The sequence below is a fragment of the Bactrocera oleae genome, chromosome 4 (assembly GCF_042242935.1).
Source record: "Bactrocera oleae isolate idBacOlea1 chromosome 4, idBacOlea1, whole genome shotgun sequence".
NCBI lineage: Eukaryota > Metazoa > Arthropoda > Insecta > Diptera > Tephritidae > Bactrocera > Bactrocera oleae.
The window spans coordinates 31,283,595-31,306,121 of record NC_091538.1 but is presented as its reverse complement, the minus strand read 5'-3'; the positions used below and the strand labels follow the sequence as shown (position 1 = coordinate 31,306,121).

Here is a 22,527-nt window from a genome sequence, read left to right as displayed (position 1 = left end):
TATTAAAATTCAGCAATTAAAAACAAAAAATTTTCTGAAAATTTTGTAACCTGAAAAAGGTCTGGAGAATTTTCCTTTGGTGGCTCCCATGTGCTCATAAGTATCTGAATTAAAATATTACGTAACGTAAAACATTTAGAAATTTCATATATTCCTTTTTTTTGTGTGCGCCTGACATAAGGGGTACCAAAATTAACATTTTTGTATTTTTCAAAAAAGGAGTTTTTGAATAAATTACCGCATTTAACTCAGAAATTTTTTATAACTAAGTTCACATGTGCTTGTAAGTTGTTAGTAGTGAAAGTGGATGTATATGCTTATACCAAATTTAGATTTTTGTTTGAAAAGCATTCTGTTAGATATTTCGTACTTATACTGATATTTCATACTTATACTGTACTTTTCCGTCCGCTGCAAGTAAAATGATTGTTACTAGGGAACAGGTATTAGAGATAGTTAGAACAACCAACGAACGAACAACGCAAGAATTGGTTAACAGAATTGAAGCAGTTACGTTAGCTCTTGAACGTTTGCAGCCCCCAAATGTAGAACCTTATTTGCCAGTTTCGATTAACCCTGCGATCGCACCAGGTAACTCTAGTTTGGATTTGATTAAGTCCTTACCTGAATTTAGTGGTGAAGCTTCCTCTTACCCAGCATGGCGCTCTGCAGCCAATTTTGCCATTAGTTATTATAATGAGGGTTCAGAAAAATATTATGTGACAATAGGCATTCTTAGGAATAAAATAACAGGTACCGCCAATTTGACACTCTCCTCCTTTAACACTGTGCTAAATTTCAAAGCAATAATTGCTAGACTCGACCAAACATACGCAGATAAACGTCCAATTTATGTCTTAGAAAATGAGATGAGTATACTAAGGCAGGGTGACCTTTTCATCACGGATTATTACGATACGGTCGATAAACATTTAACACTCATAATTAATAAACAAATTATGACTTATAGAGAAAATAACGAGATAATTAAAGCTCTTAACGAACGAGAAATAGAAAATGCATTTCGCATTTTTATCTCTGGTCTCCGTCACCCTCTCTGTAATATCCTTTTTTCATCAGCACCAAAAGACCTTCCTACAGCGTTAGCTGTCGCACAAGAGTTGGAAACAAATAACAAACGGTATAATTTCGCACATACATTTGCCATGGGAAACTCAATAAACCCATCTAGAACTACGCCAATTATGCCATATCGCAAGCAGTTAGCTGCAACACTTCGATTCATCGCCATCCCCTACCTCATTTAAACAGGGACCCAAACCAAATGCATAGTCACAAAGTTAATCCAGCCTATGCTAACAACCAACAACAGCAAAAGATAGCTTTCAAACGTCTTCGCGAACTATCTGGATCCTTCCAGAGACCTCAGTTTAAAACACAACGAGTTAATCATATGCCCGAAGCGATGGCTACAGTGTATGACGAGTCCAGTTACGAGGGGCATAGCGATCATTTTAACCTTTCGTACGCTAATAATGGGCACCATGATGAGCTCGAATATGACCGTAGTATTTGGAACGACGAGATCAATTTTTTAGATTGAATTTGCTCCTACCATTCATAACAAAAACCACAACAAATGGTCAGGAGCTGCGAATTCTAATTGATACCGGAACTTCCAAAAATTACATTAAAGACCTTCCTTTCCTACAGGGAATTCGGCTAATGGAAAAACCGTTTATTTTAAAATCAATTAACGGAATTAACACCATTAATAAAAAGTGTTTAATCAATATTCTTGAAGTCAGAATCGACAAAGAATCAGGATATCTATATCATCGAAATGGTAAAATGCAACTTCAGCATCTGTATTGTAATCAAGTTAATTTCATAACAATTGCAGAAGAATCTGTTCCCGTAAATATCCGTACCCGATTCCGACAAATGATAAATAATAACATAAATGCGTTCGCGAATCCGAACCGAGCTTTACGATGGAATAATTCGCAAGTCCTGCTCTCCATACAACTCACCCATTCATGTCGTGACAAAGAAAGGTACCGACGAGAATGGAAAGCAGAAGTTGCGAATGGTAATTGATTTTAGAAAACTCAACGAGAAAACAATCCCTGATCGCTACCCTATACCTGACACTACTGTCATACTAGCGAATTTAGGCAAGTCACGCTACTTCACTACCCTAGACTTGAAATCGGGCTTTCATCAAATTAACATGCGCGAAAGAGATAGGCAAAAGACAGCATTCAATGTAAATAATGGCAAATACGAATTTTGTCGCTTGCCATTAGGCTTAAGGAATGCGCCAAGTATCTTTCAACGCGCAATAGATGATGTTCTGCGAGAAAATATTGGTAAAACATGTCATGTTTATATCGATGACATCATTATTTTTTCTCCCGATGCGGAATCACATTTAGTTCATGTCAATACCATTTTAAAAAAACTAGAAGCGTCAGGAATGAGGGTGTCGTCTGAAAAATCACAGTTTTTCAAAACGGAACTCGAGTTTCTGGGATTCTTAGTCTCGCAAAATGGAATAAAGACTTGTCCTAGTAAGATTAGGGATATTATTAATTACAAAACACCAGAGATGTTACGCGGTTTGCGCTCTATCCTCGGCCTTGCAGGCTACTATCGTAGATTCGTCAAGGATTATGCCGCCATTGTTAAGCCTTTAACAAAATATTTACGAGGGGAAAATGGTCACGTCGGAACAAATACCGACCGACGCTTCGTCTAACGTTTTGGGTGCAGTGTTATCCCAACATAATCGGCCCATAACAATGATTTCGCGTACTCTTTCCGTAACTGAACAAAATTATGCTACAAATGAACGCGAAATGCTAGCTATAGTTTGGGCTTTAAAAACTCTCCGTAACTATCTATATGGTATTAAAAAACATACACATTTTTACCGATCATCAACCACTTATATTTTCAATTTCCAAAAATAATCCAAATACTAAAATGAAGAGATAGCGTGCCTTTGTTGAGGAGTTTTCACCAACCTTCCATTATAAGCCAGGAAGGGAAAACATAGTGGCTGATGCCCTTTCTAGGCATTTCATTAATAATCTTAGTGAATTGAGTGAAACAATACATAGTGAACAATCTCTCAGTTACGTAATTAAAACAATAAAGTCCCCAGTAAATCAATTCAAAACCCAGCTGATTTTGTGAAAAGGTGCAACTGTAAACAAACGTACAAAAATTCTTTTCCAAAAATTTTGCCGCCACACAATTAGTTTCGACACTATAGAAATCTTTTTATTATGTTTAAAAGATGTGATAAACCTAAATACGACTAACGCAATACATTGTGACCTCGAAACATTAGCAAAAATTCAAAATCCTTTAGTATCGTCTTATCCTGGAGTTAAATTTTTACATACGGAACTACTGGTAATAGATTTAACAAACAAAAACGATCAACTAGAAACGGTTGCCACTGAGCATAACCGCACTCATCGTTGCTTGCAAGAGAATTTCAAGCAAATTTCAAGCGAGTATTACTTTCCCCACATTAAAAAGCTTTTAAAATCTATAATTGTTAATTGTAAATATGCTTGGAGAACAAGTACCAGCGTAAACCAATCAAATTAGCATTAGGAAAAACACCAATTCCCAATTATCCTGGAGAAATTTTGCATCTCGATATTTTTATAACAGATAAACAACATTTTCTAACATGCATCGATAAGTTTTCAAAATATTGCATTGTGAAACCTATTTCGTCCCGATCTTCATTAGATATTAAGGATGCACTACGCGAAATGCTGTTAATATTCCAAAATACAAAGGTAATTGTTTCAGACAATGAAAAAGCTTTCCAATCCAATTTAATAAAAACCATCATAAGAGATAATTTTTCAATTACGCAATTTTTTGTCCCAACACTGCATAGTCAAACCAACGGGCAAATCGAAAGGTTTCACTTAACTCTTATGGAGATAGCCTTGAACAGTTTTGGTTCGATTTAGAGAATTTTTGGTCACAAGGTGGCATACTTTAAACGTATTATTCACGCAAAGTTTTACGCCGATATAATCATTGTTGCTTGATTTGTATACTGAAAAGTGTAAAAATCAGATGGAATTTAAAATGATGTTATGTATTATGTACCGAATTTGGTTGAAATCGGTTAAGCAGGTCTCAAGATATGGATTTTCACCTAAAAGTGGGCGGTGCACTTTCCACTGTCTAATTTTGACCGTGGTTTCTATAAAGTCATCCCAGAGATAAAATTTAATGTCTGCTCGTATGCTACCTGGCAGTACATATATACTCAAAGTCCACATTGGCATCGATCCTAGAATACCCCTTGTTCCTTTGTACAAAAATATAAAAGCATATCACATGCACAAAATATACGTACTTATATACAATGCGCATTGATCTTTTCAACGAGCTCTCAATTGCACAAAACAAAAATACATACATACAAATCCATAGTACCTATATGCCACAACATAAGGACATAAAAATTATAATTAAATAAAAAGTGCGTACTTGCTTGTTGCTTTTATATCTTAAAATAATAATAAGAATAAAAAAAAATAAGTTCAGCAGCTCTTGCTTACAAGTATATGTGCAAAAAATAGAAAAATTTAACTCAATACCGATCATCCATTTTGGATTCATTCTTACAATGAACGTTTTAAAAAGACTCCAAATGTTTAAAAATTAACAGTTCTACTTTTCCTAACCTGTTCCGATGAAGTTTCTCTTATTATCCCCTAAATATAGTCCCCAATACTGTATACTGGCCTGGGTAACGTTGAGAGACCATTGTATCTTGATGGAAGATGGAGGAAATCGACAAAAGGCTCCACAAAAACTGACGGCTCAGGAAAGCTAATAGAAAAGGTCGACACCAAAATCAGGAAAAAAAGACAATCGGAAGCTGTCATTATTAAGCCAACAAACAGCTACGCAGATGTCCTCAGGGATATAAAACGAACTTTAAGCCCGACGAAACAGAAGTCAAAATAAAAAGGTCCAGGTGGCAAGCCCGAATTCCTTCGAATTTTTAAAGAGCACTTTAAAAGAGAGCGCATCAGTAGCCGACCTTAAACCAAAGACCACATTGGAAATTAGAGACCTCGATTACCTAACCACAAAGGAAGAGTTGCCGTCTACGACTAAAGGAAGCTATTGAAAGATGTTTCCACTGTTTCGGATCAGGACACCTAACGTGGGACAACAAGCTTCCAACTTGCTACCTATGCACAGAGTGGAGAGTGGAATATGGATAGAAGACAGAAGTGGCAACACCTCGACCTGGGTTCCCTCCAGCAGCAAAATAGTCACCTCGGGAAGAGAAAACGAGAATGCTTTCGTCTGGACCAAATGCGATCTCTGCACCATAATAAACTGCTACTTAACCCCTATCGATAATATTCATGACTTCCAAGCCAAAGTAGACAGCATAGATGACACAGCCCGAGATTTTAACTCAAAAGCTATTAAATGGGGAATGCGAATCACTGACTCCAGAGGTAAACGCATACTTCACATGGCCGCCAGGCTCGGCGTTATGGTACTCAACGCGGGAGCAGCAACGGCATTTAGAACAGGCTGCTAAAAAACTACACCAGATATCACACTAGCGTCAGAGCGCATAGCAAATATAGTAAAAGGCTGGGAGGTTTTGGAAGATTATACTGGCAGTGACCACCAGTACATAACCTTTGAAATAGACTCCCAAGACCCAGTCACACAAAACAGATCACACGGTGCTATGAGAAACTGGAACGTCTCTAAACTTAATAGCGACGCACAAATCTCAGAAATTGATAAACATGACTTCCAAAAAAACGAAATAAAGGACGTAAGAGAAAACGTAAAGGAGACCAAGAGGCTCACTCAAGCATGCAATAGAGGAATGCCTCGCATCCAAAGCAGGAGACAAAAACGCGCTGCATACTGGTGGATAGAAAGCATTGCTCAGTTAAGAAGAACGTGCCTTCACTTAAGAAGGGTCTACACAAGAAACAAAGGCAGAGGTAACGCAACAACAAAAATTTATAATTTTCACACCTCGAAGAAAGGACTAAAGTGGTTAACGAAATTAGCAAAAAAAGCAAAATGAGAAAAGCTTCAAAAATACTTAAACATAAAGCCGTGGAGTTTAGGGTTCAAAGTCGTTATGAAAAAATTAAGTGGCAGGGCCCCATCCCCCCAACTGAACGCACATAAAATGGACAAAATTGTTAACGCCTTATTTCCTACACATGAAATAAGAGCCCAAACAAGACCGACGGAAGCACCCAACGACGCACCCCTCTTTACCACCAAATAGCTGCAAATGGCGGCAAAGAAATTTAACCAAACAAAGCACCCGGAACAGACAGACGACGCTGAACACACATTTTTCAAATACATACGCTGGCAATCGCAAGGAAATAGGCTCCATACTTTGGTCGGCCCTTGAATGCGGACAACATCATAATTGTCATGAGGAAAACTGAAAGAACGTGAAAAATTCCATAGAGAACGTACTGCGGATAAAAAAAACGAGACCTAAACACAGGTATACTCTCGCAACATGTTGCTACAAAGTATACCCGTTTTTTTTTACTTAATGGTTGTTTGAACCAAAAATAATCGAGATAGATTAAAGTTATATGAATATAAATGATAAGGGTAACGATACGTGTTTAAATCCGGGTGACTCTGTCCGTACAAGCGATTACTTGAGTGTTATTACTAAGCCCCAAATTAAGATTCAAAACTGTAATTTGGTGCAAGGAATCTCAGTGGTAAGGGCCACTTGTGGACTAAACATTTTTAAAAAATGTACATATCTCCCAAACCACTGAAGCTATCTCAACCAAAATCGCTAAAAAGAAGTCTTTCTGGCATTTCTTTATACACTGTGAAAATGGAGAAAATCAAATATAAACGACCACACCCCATATAGCGGTTATGTTGAAGATTACTATCATAACTCACAGAATAAAAGAGCCCCAAGATGACAGGGAAGGGCTTTATGAAATCCTATGTCTTAGGAACTACTCAACCATTTTAATCATACAATGTGAAAATGTGCGAAATCGGTTGACAACCACGCTTACTTTCCGTATGACAAACTTTTAAATTCTATCTGACTCTTTCACTTTACAGTATATCAATGCAGTTATTAGGGAAAAACTTTGCATATAGCGTCCTCAAAGTATTTGATCTAACGCACAAAAATTGTCGAAATCGGACTATACATTTTCAAGGCCCTAGACACCAAATATGTGGTCGAACATATCGGTTAGTCTATGAGTTCTAGTATTAAAATTTAGGGAGAATATTTTTATGCCCTTGTGCCTAATATAAATTTCGTACTTCCAGTTGACTTTACACCGCATCTATTGGTCAATATGTAATAAACCTTAATGAAATTCCGAAAGAATCTCTTTCTAATAATAAAGTATCTTTTTGCCTGTGTTTGTAAATAATGGATGCAATATGTCCTACTTTTAATTGCTTTGCGAGAGTATAAAATGTTCGCTATTGATAGTTACAGGGTATAAAATTATGAAACAAATTGTTCATCTACAGTTTGCGAACACATACTGTCGTACACAACGAGCGATGCAAGCGACACTATCTTTCGTGCGCAAAAGCAAATATTTTTGGTTTGTAATCGTCCTTTCCCGTATATGCGAAAAACAAATTTCGTTTTGTTGACATGTGTTATGGATGAAATAAATGAAGAGCTTGCAGTTAATTTATCAGTTATACAAAGGACTTTTTCAACAGATGTTTAGAGTCTTAGGGATATTACTAGATTGCATTCAAACTCACAACATGTTGATTTTTCAAAGCTTAAAACTTTCAACTTTCGTCATATCAAATAACTTCAATTTTGAAAAAATGCTTCCAAGTCCCACAGAATTAAGAATACGTATCCAGGTAAAAAAGGTTATAATCTAAGTTCTAACTGGTTTATTGTTTGCTTCATATTATATACCATATTGCGGGCTACTTCTGATGATATGGAGTATGTAGACAATGTGGTTGTCGATAACGACGAAGAACTGGATGAAATTTCTCTGCATAAAATCTGAAGCAAGAGACAAGCGCAAATGTATTTATACAATTAGCAATTGATTATTTAAATGTTTAAAATAGACTACACATGTTTAGCAGGTGGAGACTTTCTTTACAATATACAAACTATAGGCCGTATATACATATGTATATATTAGGTCAACTTTCGTTGTTGATTTACGTGAGTACCTGCCGGCGACGGCCTTACCTCACGGTGTTCCAAAACACAACGTATCAATACAATGCGTTGATAAGCGCCCCAAGCAATACGAGCTATTTGCAAGTATTTATTTGGATACCAGTGGCAGTGTGTCTGGGTCCACACTACCATCTTGGTATGATTCGAGGCCGATCTAAAACCTCTTCCGTTTTCGGGTACGGAACCCAGTTGCTTTTTGCAACTTTATTTTAGAACTGAAAAAACAGTTAGGCTGAATTTTCAGTTCTTCCTGCATTTAGGTTTCAACCACAGACACCACGAATCTCCCCAAAGGGGCCATAACCCAATGAGCAGATTGGACCGAAGTCCAAGGGCTTTCTGCTCCCCGTGGTACCAGAAAGTCTCCGGTAAGACTGCGTAGCCGAAACTACTGCCAGTTGAGCAACCCATTACTCAATGACTGGTGACATTTGTCGCTTGAACTTCAAATGTCTTTTTATTTGCTTTTTCATTTAAAGTATATAATATCAGTTCAAGCTGAGTATTATAGCACTATTTCTGACATACTATGCTGATATTACTGAGCAAGGTACATAATAACAGTCATAGTGCATTTGGCTTTTAGTCGCCTTTTACGACAGGCATGTCTTACCGCGGGTAAATTCTTACCCCTACCCGCAGGGGGAATATATTAGGTCAAGTAAAAAGTCCGCTTGAAGGCAGCACTCATCCAGAAGAGGCCATTTTTGATCAACAGAGGCCGAATTGTGTTCCATCAGGACAACGCCACACACGTCTTTGGTGACGCGCTAGAAGCTCCGGGAGCTCGGATGGGAGGTCGTAATGCACCCACCTTATAGTCCGGACCTGGCACCAAGTGATTACCATCTTTTCTTGTCCATGGCGAACGCTCTTAATGGTGAGAAGTTGGCCTCAAGAGAGGCCTGTAAAAATTGGCTCTCCCAATAGGGACGCAGTATTACGAGAGGGGTATAATGAAGTTGGCATCTCGTTGGCAACAAGTTTACGAACAAAACGGCACATATTTGATTTAAATCGGACAAATGTACACAAAGTTATCATCTTTTGAAAAATCAATAAAAAACCGAACGAACTTTTTACTTGACCAATTTTAGTATACGTACATACATATGTACATCAAGTATACCAACTCCATTTTTGATATATATAATTCTAATTTTTTCTTGCATTTCCGTATCGTGCCTTAGTTGATTCTTCTCAAATTGCAGTCTTCTGTCTTTAATATAAATTTTTAATGTGCTTTAACAAAGAGCTTCGAACAAAGAGCCAACATAAAATTTTGTTTTAAAATTGGTAAAACTTTTACCGAAACGTTTCAATTGATGAAACAAGTTTATGGCGATGATTGCCTATCTCGTAGCAGAGTGCACGAGTGGTTTCAACGTTTTCAAAGTGGTCGTGAGGACATAAATGAGAAATGAGCCGAAACCCAAAAAATCGCGTCTGGAGAAGTCAAAAGTGAAAACAATGCTGATTTGTTTTTATGATTCCAAGGGTATTGTCCACAAAGAATTTGTTTCACCCGGCCAAAACGTTAATGCGGTATTCTACCTTGGAGTTTTGAAGCGTTTGGTGCGCCGTATTCGACGTGTTCGGCCCGAATATCGCGAAGATGGAAGTTGGCGTTTGTTGCACGTTAATGCGCCGTCTCATCGACCGACGCTTGTGGCTGATTATTTGGGCAAAAATCACATTTTAACAATCAACCACTCCCCGCATTCACCTGATATGGCACCCTGCGACTTCTATCTTTTCGAAAAAATGCATTTGCCGATGAAAGGAAAGCGTTATACAGACGTGGAGGCCATTCAAAAGGTTTGCAGCGGCATACTGGCGGCCATACCGGGCAACGAGCTAAACCACTCGTTCGACATGCTTTTGGACCGTGCAAAATGCTGTTTTAAAGCAGAAGGAGACTATTTTGAATAAAATTAATTGATTTTGCCGATAAAACCATTTGTTCTGTCTGTTTTTTAAAAGTCCTGTTTACTTTGGAACGCAACTTGTTTAAGTTATGGTGATATGCGAAATTCTGAAATTCTCTTTTTACTATGAGTGGCTTATTGGTTGGAGTATTATCAGTGAGCTACGCAGCAACAACACTGTGGTGTAACATTGAGTCACTAACCGATTACCTCTCCCACTGGCGTCAACCGCAATGCGGACTTTAGGAAATCGGTTCACTCATTAACATTGAAGCTGAGCTTTGATGAGCATGATATAAAAAAAGCAAAGAGCAGAATAAATTAGACGGCAAACGGAAGAAGTCGTGCAAACAATTAATTTGTAATATCATTAACTTTAACTGGCGCCCAACGTGGGGCATATCGAACAACGACAATTTCCATAGTGAAAGCATAATCGGTGGAGCTCCAGTATCCTAACCCATAACTTCGTGGAATCCTGTAGTTGAATTCTGCAACCCTTCCTCACATCGAATAAAAGGAAAATTCGAGCAACAATCAAGTCAACACTGTACGTGTGTCTGGCGAATTGACGAAGGATGTTAAAACTAAGTAAAACGAACGAGGATATTTATTTAACATTCAATTAAGAATTTTTGTAAGTTGGTCCTTAAAATTTGTAAAAGTGAAAAAAAACGTTGTTATACAGAATTTATTTATCAATTAATATTTTTACCGTGGAAATTTAACACGCGAGAATTCTTCTGGAACACGTGTTCATAAGATTATTGGGGCAAATATCGCGTAACCTAAAACTAATTTCGAACCTCTTTTTCAATCAAATTTTTGCAATTCTTTATCCTTTATCCTTATTAAAATTCAGCAATTAAAAACAAAAAATTTTCTGAAAATTTTGTAACCTGAAAAAGGTCTGGAGAATTTTCCTTTGGTGGCTCCCATGTGCTCATAAGTATCTGAATTAAAATATTACGTAACGTAAAACATTTAGAAATTTCATATATTCCTTTTTTTTGTGTGCGCCTGACATAAGGGGTACCAAAATTAACATTTTTGTATTTTTCAAAAAAGGAGTTTTTGAATAAATTACCGCATTTAACTCAGAAATTTTTTATAACTAAGTTCACATGTGCTTGTAAGTTGTTAGTAGTGAAAGTGGATGTATATGCTTATACCAAATTTAGATTTTTGTTTGAAAAGCATTCTGTTAGATATTTCGTACTTATACTGATATTTCATACTTATACTGTACTTTTCCGTCCGCTGCAAGTAAAATGATTGTTACTAGGGAACAGGTATTAGAGATAGTTAGAACAACCAACGAACGAACAACGCAAGAATTGGTTAACAGAATTGAAGCAGTTACGTTAGCTCTTGAACGTTTGCAGCCCCCAAATGTAGAACCTTATTTGCCAGTTTCGATTAACCCTGCGATCGCACCAGGTAACTCTAGTTTGGATTTGATTAAGTCCTTACCTGAATTTAGTGGTGAAGCTTCCTCTTACCCAGCATGGCGCTCTGCAGCCAATTTTGCCATTAGTTATTATAATGAGGGTTCAGAAAAATATTATGTGACAATAGGCATTCTTAGGAATAAAATAACAGGTACCGCCAATTTGACACTCTCCTCCTTTAACACTGTGCTAAATTTCAAAGCAATAATTGCTAGACTCGACCAAACATACGCAGATAAACGTCCAATTTATGTCTTAGAAAATGAGATGAGTATACTAAGGCAGGGTGACCTTTTCATCACGGATTATTACGATACGGTCGATAAACATTTAACACTCATAATTAATAAACAAATTATGACTTATAGAGAAAATAACGAGATAATTAAAGCTCTTAACGAACGAGAAATAGAAAATGCATTTCGCATTTTTATCTCTGGTCTCCGTCACCCTCTCTGTAATATCCTTTTTTCATCAGCACCAAAAGACCTTCCTACAGCGTTAGCTGTCGCACAAGAGTTGGAAACAAATAACAAACGGTATAATTTCGCACATACATTTGCCATGGGAAACTCAATAAACCCATCTAGAACTACGCCAATTATGCCATATCGCAAGCAGTTAGCTGCAACACTTCGATTCATCGCCATCCCCTACCTCATTTAAACAGGGACCCAAACCAAATGCATAGTCACAAAGTTAATCCAGCCTATGCTAACAACCAACAACAGCAAAAGATAGCTTTCAAACGTCTTCGCGAACTATCTGGATCCTTCCAGAGACCTCAGTTTAAAACACAACGAGTTAATCATATGCCCGAAGCGATGGCTACAGTGTATGACGAGTCCAGTTACGAGGGGCATAGCGATCATTTTAACCTTTCGTACGCTAATAATGGGCACCATGATGAGCTCGAATATGACCGTAGTATTTGGAACGACGAGATCAATTTTTTAGATTGAATTTGCTCCTACCATTCATAACAAAAACCACAACAAATGGTCAGGAGCTGCGAATTCTAATTGATACCGGAACTTCCAAAAATTACATTAAAGACCTTCCTTTCCTACAGGGAATTCGGCTAATGGAAAAACCGTTTATTTTAAAATCAATTAACGGAATTAACACCATTAATAAAAAGTGTTTAATCAATATTCTTGAAGTCAGAATCGACAAAGAATCAGGATATCTATATCATCGAAATGGTAAAATGCAACTTCAGCATCTGTATTGTAATCAAGTTAATTTCATAACAATTGCAGAAGAATCTGTTCCCGTAAATATCCGTACCCGATTCCGACAAATGATAAATAATAACATAAATGCGTTCGCGAATCCGAACCGAGCTTTACGATGGAATAATTCGCAAGTCCTGCTCTCCATACAACTCACCCATTCATGTCGTGACAAAGAAAGGTACCGACGAGAATGGAAAGCAGAAGTTGCGAATGGTAATTGATTTTAGAAAACTCAACGAGAAAACAATCCCTGATCGCTACCCTATACCTGACACTACTGTCATACTAGCGAATTTAGGCAAGTCACGCTACTTCACTACCCTAGACTTGAAATCGGGCTTTCATCAAATTAACATGCGCGAAAGAGATAGGCAAAAGACAGCATTCAATGTAAATAATGGCAAATACGAATTTTGTCGCTTGCCATTAGGCTTAAGGAATGCGCCAAGTATCTTTCAACGCGCAATAGATGATGTTCTGCGAGAAAATATTGGTAAAACATGTCATGTTTATATCGATGACATCATTATTTTTTCTCCCGATGCGGAATCACATTTAGTTCATGTCAATACCATTTTAAAAAAACTAGAAGCGTCAGGAATGAGGGTGTCGTCTGAAAAATCACAGTTTTTCAAAACGGAACTCGAGTTTCTGGGATTCTTAGTCTCGCAAAATGGAATAAAGACTTGTCCTAGTAAGATTAGGGATATTATTAATTACAAAACACCAGAGATGTTACGCGGTTTGCGCTCTATCCTCGGCCTTGCAGGCTACTATCGTAGATTCGTCAAGGATTATGCCGCCATTGTTAAGCCTTTAACAAAATATTTACGAGGGGAAAATGGTCACGTCGGAACAAATACCGACCGACGCTTCGTCTAACGTTTTGGGTGCAGTGTTATCCCAACATAATCGGCCCATAACAATGATTTCGCGTACTCTTTCCGTAACTGAACAAAATTATGCTACAAATGAACGCGAAATGCTAGCTATAGTTTGGGCTTTAAAAACTCTCCGTAACTATCTATATGGTATTAAAAAACATACACATTTTTACCGATCATCAACCACTTATATTTTCAATTTCCAAAAATAATCCAAATACTAAAATGAAGAGATAGCGTGCCTTTGTTGAGGAGTTTTCACCAACCTTCCATTATAAGCCAGGAAGGGAAAACATAGTGGCTGATGCCCTTTCTAGGCATTTCATTAATAATCTTAGTGAATTGAGTGAAACAATACATAGTGAACAATCTCTCAGTTACGTAATTAAAACAATAAAGTCCCCAGTAAATCAATTCAAAACCCAGCTGATTTTGTGAAAAGGTGCAACTGTAAACAAACGTACAAAAATTCTTTTCCAAAAATTTTGCCGCCACACAATTAGTTTCGACACTATAGAAATCTTTTTATTATGTTTAAAAGATGTGATAAACCTAAATACGACTAACGCAATACATTGTGACCTCGAAACATTAGCAAAAATTCAAAATCCTTTAGTATCGTCTTATCCTGGAGTTAAATTTTTACATACGGAACTACTGGTAATAGATTTAACAAACAAAAACGATCAACTAGAAACGGTTGCCACTGAGCATAACCGCACTCATCGTTGCTTGCAAGAGAATTTCAAGCAAATTTCAAGCGAGTATTACTTTCCCCACATTAAAAAGCTTTTAAAATCTATAATTGTTAATTGTAAATATGCTTGGAGAACAAGTACCAGCGTAAACCAATCAAATTAGCATTAGGAAAAACACCAATTCCCAATTATCCTGGAGAAATTTTGCATCTCGATATTTTTATAACAGATAAACAACATTTTCTAACATGCATCGATAAGTTTTCAAAATATTGCATTGTGAAACCTATTTCGTCCCGATCTTCATTAGATATTAAGGATGCACTACGCGAAATGCTGTTAATATTCCAAAATACAAAGGTAATTGTTTCAGACAATGAAAAAGCTTTCCAATCCAATTTAATAAAAACCATCATAAGAGATAATTTTTCAATTACGCAATTTTTTGTCCCAACACTGCATAGTCAAACCAACGGGCAAATCGAAAGGTTTCACTTAACTCTTATGGAGATAGCCCGTTGCATTAAAGAACAGCAACAGCTGAACGAAACTGTAGATCTCCTAAAAGATTAGCGACAAATAAATATAACCATTCCATACACTCTACAACAAATGCCAGGCCCATTGATATTTTTTATAACTGTTCACCTGAAAAGCTATTCGAAGTCCGCGAAAGATTGGTTAAAACACAGGAAAAGACCCTAGAGCGGTATAATCAAAATAAAGGAATGAAAACTTATGAGCCTGGAGAAAAGGTTTTCTTGAAAAGAAACAAAAGATTGGGAAATAAATTTAGTAGAATTTTTGTTGAAAAAACGATCGAAGGAGATTTAGGTACTACGGTTTTAATAGACGGAAAAAAGTCCATAAAAGTAATCTCAGATGAGTATTTCAATTTTCCTTATATGTCTAACAGTTACATAAATTAACACACATGCAAATAAAGTCACAAGAACAATTAATACATTTTTTTCCTTTTCATCAATTTCGAATATTTACAACAACAACAATAAATAAAATCTGTAATAGATTAAGATAACTCTTTATCCTAAGCTATTCGAGTTACATATAAAAGAAACAAATACCAAAATGTATTATTGTATGTTAAGTATTCAAACTGTAAAGCAATCTAAAATGTCATTGACACAAATTATAAATTATTTTTCATTACATTCAAAAATTTACACATATAAACCATAGAAATTGTAATAAATTGCTTTGTACTAAGCCATTCGAATTACACATAGATTTAAAATGAATTATTATATTGTTAAGATATTTAAATTGTAAAACCATGTAAATTATGCTCAATCATGCTAAACAAGCCGCCAAAGTTGCAAACAAATCAAAATCAAAATTTGTGAACATTTCTACCCAATAGAATAAATTAGACGGCGAACGGAAGAAGTCGTGCAAACAATTAATTTGTAATATCATTAACTTTAACTTATATAACAAGTTGTAATATGAAAATTTTACCCACCTGCAATGTTTCTTCCGTCAGCTTCCTTGATCAGTCCTGCACTTATTAAAGCGAACAAGACATTAACTTTTCGGAACTGATCTCCCACCTCACAAGTTCCCATAGGACATCCAACTGCGCTTTTTCCAAAAATCATTTATAATACAATATAATTATGCAATTGGAGCCTAAAGAGAAAGCAAAACGAATTAGACTAAAAAATTGAACAAACTTAAACTTCTCATGCAAATATTCAATTATGAGGATTACCGCACACTAATTCTATTTTTGTTCTGCTGCTGGCAGTTCTATTTTACGTTGGGTATAAAATAAGATTAACTTTACTTCTTACATATCAAATGCGTTTAGAGAAAATACAAGTGTAAACATATATAATATATGTATGTACATACATACTAGTAAGATCGGACCACGCGTTGCTGTGATATACATCAAATACTATTATAATAAAATATTCAATGCGGTATAAGAATCCAAGCGATTGTACTTGAGGTTTAATTGTGAAAAAGAAGATATAAGCTGTCCTTTCTTTTAAATTGGATCAAACTGGACACAGTGTGCTTTATTTTAATAACTCATTTAAATAATAGCATATAGGTATTCATTATTCAATTCTGTTGCAATGTTTCAATATTTTTCCCCAAAACTTTACAGCCTCGTTACTAGAAGTATAGGCTCTCATTAAATAATAACCGTTAAGGCAATAAACAGGAGACTTAGAGAACATAATCTAAAAACTCACAATCCCCGAAAAGTTTATAAATAAGCATTTGTCTAAACGGGTGCAGTTTGCTAAAAACCAGTTAGAGTGACCAATTGAAAAGTGGCGTAATACTCTGTGGACCGACGAGTGTAAAATAGTTTTATTTGGTGGAAAGTGTACTCAATCTTATGTTAGAAGACGACCAATTCCGGAATATTGTAAAAAATTTACCACAAAGACAGTAAAGAACGCTGGTGCCAGTATCATGGCATTGAGATGTTTTTCTTACTACGGTGTTAGGCCTATTCACTATATAAATGCCATCATGGATGCAACAAAATACGTCAAAATACTTGAGGTAGTAATGCTGCCGTATGCTTCTGAAAATATGCCTCTGATTTGCGAGATAATGACCCAAAGCATACCAGCAGAAAAGTTAAAAAGTAGTTTCAGGACAATAATGTCATAATTTAATGTAATAATTTACACGCTATCAATAATTTTTGGGATGATGTTAATAAAAATATACCCTTTGATTAAACCGAGGGTAGGGTAACGCAACAAAATATTAAAACCAGTACGTACGTAAGAATTTGGCTTTCAGGGCAAGATGACTAGTGTTATTATTTTAACAGATTATGTTTTTAGATTTTTGAAAAAAAAAAATGTATTTTTTGTACTAATTTGATATATTGTTACATGTTTAAAATCTGATATCATAGTGGTGCTATTATTTTATTTTGACAGCAGTTGTATTGTATATAGATAATACCGTTTTCACTAAAGTGTTACACAAAGTGTCACTCATTTCTCGCAAACTAGATTTTCATGCTATACGACCGCGTCTGGACAATGAATTTCTTTATATAATTTTTGCAGATATTGAAATGTCTGTGTCTCTTGAATACCTATACAATATTTAGAATATAGTTATTTTTGTAGAATGAGATTGCCTTTCTCAACTCGTCTTTCTTCCCATTCCATTATATTATTGATTTCGTGCAAATTTTTTAAGGATTTTAAGTGGTTTCTATGACGACGGTATCGTAAAACTATTATTGATTATCAAGTTACTTGCAGCCTACGTCACGATTGCAAATTAATTAAATATTAAATAAATTTTTACAAGTAGCTTGTGTGATCAACTTGAAAGCAAGTTCTTGATCGTGTAACTGCAGCGTAAGCATTGTAGTTGCTGTAAGATAATTAAGAAGATAATTATTTACTCTGATGATGTAAAACTTTTTAAATCTTACTTTGCAACTAAAAAAAGGTGTTTAATATGAACGAACGTTGTATTTGGTTTTAAAAATAATGCCTTTGCATCGCAAAAATACAATAGAAATGCTTCTCACATTCCCGAAAAACAGTTCAACGGGTCCTTACACTATCGATGAATTTTCTATATATTCATATTGCTCAAAATTGGCATTACAATGTACTGCAAACTTCATTTTAGCCTTCATACTACCACAATTCTTGAATATGTTTGGATAATTTCAAATCCAGGTGAACAAATTTAGAAACAAATAAGGAAGGGCAGGTGTAACCGCGGGAAAATAGGTCTTGACAAAATATATATTAAAAAAGTAAGGAAGGGGCAAGTTCGGGACATTTTATACTCTTACAAAGTAAGATTTTCGTATATATTTTAATTAGAAGCAGGAAGTGTTGCCTCAGTTATATACATTCACAGTGAACTTAATTAGAGCAGTTTGTACTAATTTTACTCAAATTATGCGATATCGTACTTGATGTTTGTTGTATACACTTCTAATTGATTTATATATAATTTATATGTTATCTTTACAATTTTAACACACGTTTTTATGGAGATTCTTACACATAGGTATATCCATACTAGTATATACAATATATTTTTAACAACATGTATCCAAATTACATTTAATTTTTTCTTATACCATTTAATTTCCATATTATATTTATACAAATTGTTTTATAATAACAAATAATATTTATAAATTATATTTTTTTAATTAGAATATTTACATATTATATTATTATTTTCTTAAAAATTACTGTTAGAATTCCTATGCCATTCTAATGACATTATGTTTGAAAAAGGGGAAGAAATGTTGCAGTAAAACGAAATAGAAACACAAATACTATCATAATAGCCACGTATGTACTGTCTCATTAACATGGGAAGGCCCTATGTTTGAAAATGCCCAATCATTTGATATACCCGCAAGTGTTGTTGAATATTTTACACCAAGTAGGGAACTAAAGTTTTGCTCTTCGAGAATATTTCCTATTGTATAAATGAATTGGATGACGAGACGAGTTGAAATCCGGGTGAATGTCTGTCCATCCGTTCGTACACATATTCCTTGGCACCCAAGGGAGGTCGAATCGGACCATTACCACGCTTACAAAACGCTATTAAACGAAAACGTTTAAAGTGCCATAACTAAGCCAAATTAAAAAGCAAAACTGTAATTTGGTACAGGAAATCGCAGTAGCCAGGGACACCTGTGGCATAAAAATTTTAAAAAGTGGAGGAACTACGCAACCAAAATTATTTCCAGGTTAAACCGCTTAAGATATATCAACTTAACTTGCTGAAAAGTAGTTACTTTATCACCTATAAAATTAGATAATAACCACGCTCACTCTCCATTCAACGGTTATGTTTAATATAACTCACTGAAGAAATGAGAAACAAGCATTAAATTTCAAAACCAGGATCGGAGAGAAGGTTTTTTAGGATCTTGTGTGAAATTTGGACAATGGGAGTGACACCCCCCACCTTTAGAAGGAATCCTATATCTCAACAACTACTTGACCGACACCTAAATTTGGTGTGTGAGGTTACCCAAACATTCCTATTAGACACTGCAAAAATGGGCGAAATCGGATGACTACCTCTGATTCTTTCTTTTTACAGTATACAAATCAAACATCAACCTTACAGTAGAAAATTATAGATGCAAGCTTACACAACACACCAGACTACATTATGCAAAAACGCGCGCGTCATAATGAAAATAACGGTACTTGAAGCATATATACCTATATGTACAATGTTGACTATGCTTCTTAAACTTTAAACAAATTTTCTTTACAATGATGTCAAGTGATGTCCTGAAGTTCGGGAAATCATAAATTTAAAACTTGTTGTCTGTTATTGTTGTCTAGTTATTCCCTCAGTCGCAACACCTTAAAAATCATTTCTTTCAATTAAAATCTGTTCAGTTCTTTTGTATTGAAACGATTTAAGAACTTTTTCAATTGGTGCTTTCTAGAGAATAAGGCGTTTTTGAACGTGCTATTAAACCAAGAGGAAGTTCCAAGAATTTAATCCACAGAATTGCTGAAAAAAAACAATGGAAATCAATTTGCATAAGTTGTCTAGTTGCCCTATTAACCAAGCCATCACACGTGTTTATGTTTCATTATAATTATATATTTCAAAAGATTCCCTTAACTAAGTCTTTAGCAGTTGAAACGATATCCTCGGTTGGATTTAGCATCATCGGGAACTTCTTCGGAACTACCTACCCGAGTTTCAATTAGTGATATATTATCGTTTGTCATATTAGAGTTACAAGTATATCATCGTTTGTCATACGGTTTGAAACTATAACCAAAGCCTGAACCTCCATTTGCCTCAATATTTCTGTTTATTCAAAGTATTTAAATAACTCCCACAAAGGGGAACCAACTAAAGTGCTGTAAGCATCATTGGGATAAGAGAATACCCACCCATTTGGTTTGCCACCCGAGGGGCTCTCTGTTTGAAATATTTGTTTTAATTGGGCATCAACAGAGCTAAACATACGAGCGCCTGCCATAGATATTTCAGCAGTTATAATTAGTTTGAAATCGATAAGCCTGAAATACAATGAAAATGTCTTTGCTAAGTAGCCACAACTTTATTAACTGGTTAGCAGGTAAAGAGAATATTGAGTAAAGTATCAGTCCACCTATTACGAATTCTGGTTACCTGTAGGTGCGCAAGCCTGCTCGTTATCTTTTTCAATGGGACCTTGATGTTCATTCAGCCATGGATAGTAAAGCATTACCATTTCGCGGAAATACTCCCTTCCGGCCACATCTGGGCTAAATCTTCTTTACCGAATCATATGTACAAGGTTTGGTACGTTTTTTTTAACAAATCCCCTACCATCTCTGAAGGACATAACAACCCTACTTTCTGGTACATTATCATCTTCTCCCTTTTCTTTCTCTTGATCACTGTCTTGTACTCTTCTACTGGATTAAGCAATATTATACAATGATGCAAAATCAGCTCAGCAAAGAGTTTGTAACTGATTGTGTCGCTGAACACAACGGTTTAAAATCCTAGCTACGAATATTTCAGTCAAACCTGAAGGAAGGTTCTGAAGTTCCGCTCCATTTTTAGTTGGGTATGAAGCTCAATGCAGCAATTTACTGATCCTTGTGCAGATATTTCTGTGCCTGATATAAATTTGTGACCTACATATATTTTTAAGTTTTTTCTTAACGGTATAATATCCAGCATTTACTTCTGATATAGTTTCATTTAATAGCCAAGAAATTCCTCTGGTAGACTTGTTTTCATAATTAAGTATATAGGAGTTCTGAAATAAGAGGATTATAGGCATTTGTGAAACGATCCTTTAAATTTCTTTTTAGAAAAATGTAGGGTTTTGATAAGCTTGATCTCAGAGCTAGCAAATAGTCAAAAATACGTATTTATTCTGGTATCAGTAAAGACTTATTCTATATATAAGATAAGTCATTTATTTATTTAAATTTTCCTTAAGCCTTTCCAAATTTTGAATTGCTTTTGAAAGGGGTAGCAATATTTGAGTGGAAAGCATTGGTGGATACGGTATACAAAAACGACAAAATTGTTGTCCTCTTATCTCTATTGTACGAGACCGACTGTGGTTATGCTTATGTTAACCCAAATAATTTTCTAAGTGGCTCGCCGAACCATCTGTAGAAATGTAATTGTCAACGAAATTGATAACATCAGGATCTGAGGATCTTAAACTGTGATCCTGGGAGCATTATTAAGCCAATATATACCATTGTACATGGGAGGTTCTCCACTCTCCAGTAAAAGTTTTTAACCTAATGCTCTCCAAAAATGCCGGCATTTTCATTAAGAAGCTTAAAGCTCTGTCTATAGCGGAAGTCAAAATATCTTGCACAAGTATCCGCATCAGATCGAATAAGGTGATACCTCTCTTGGTTTGTTAAATTGTTGACTTCCTCTTCCGAAATATCTTTAAAATCAACAGGTTTAGGTAAAATGACCAAAAGCTCAATTCACTGAGATTCAGCAGTGGATAGAGTTATGAAGAAGGTAGAAAGTCCAAATTATCAAATCATTGCAATTGCCTTTTTCTCAGCTTCCCAGTTTTCAGGGATGAAAGGCGTTAGCTTTCAAAACCTTGTAACCATTATCGTGTTGAATCAAGTTTTGAACAAAGTTTTTGTTTAATAGATTTTGGGCGTAGCTCGATTACGGCTTCGATACGATTTCGAAGGCAAATTGATGTACTATTCTTAATTTCCAGCAATTCCAGCGGCGAACTTCAGAAAGTATTAACTTACTATATGTTTCAGAGCATGCACGAACAATGTATATTGTTTCAAATGACAACTCTTCGAAATTTATGAATTGAATAATGTCAATTGGTCTTTGCTCTTCACCTGGCGTTATAACTAAACGCTTGTAGTCAAAGTTTGCTGCAGGTCTCTTGGCCGCCCGGACTTATCTCTGCAGGTACAGGTGCTATAGGAATACTATTGCCTGGAAAGTCTGTTCCGCATGAAAAAATTGAACCAAATGGCGTCCTTAGCAAATGCAACCACGTAACTTCTTTTTAGTTATTTAATTCTGATATTCAGTTCCCATTTATATGTAGATTTTGCTCACGATTCAGGGGGAAATTTACTAA

The 22,527-nt window shown here is 35.7% G+C and overlaps 1 protein-coding gene and 1 long non-coding RNA gene across 9 annotated transcripts in view; one reads left to right on the top strand and one right to left on the bottom strand.

Moving 5' to 3' along the window:
- The window catches only part of LOC118680134 (synaptic vesicle 2-related protein), a 337,472-nt gene that overhangs the window by 87,436 nt on the left and 227,509 nt on the right, over window positions 1-22,527 (top strand). The gene's annotated exons all lie outside the window — the stretch shown is intronic.
- The window catches only part of LOC118680150 (uncharacterized), a 122,417-nt gene that overhangs the window by 80,519 nt on the left and 19,371 nt on the right, over window positions 1-22,527 (bottom strand). For 3 of the 4 annotated variants that reach the window (XR_011396274.1, XR_004975659.2, XR_011396275.1), the window contains one exon: window positions 15,907-16,073. The exons of the other annotated variant lie outside the window; for it this stretch is intronic. This is a non-coding gene — a long non-coding RNA (uncharacterized lncRNA). The remainder of the gene's footprint in view (window positions 1-15,906; window positions 16,074-22,527) is intronic. 4 annotated transcript variants of the gene reach the window in all.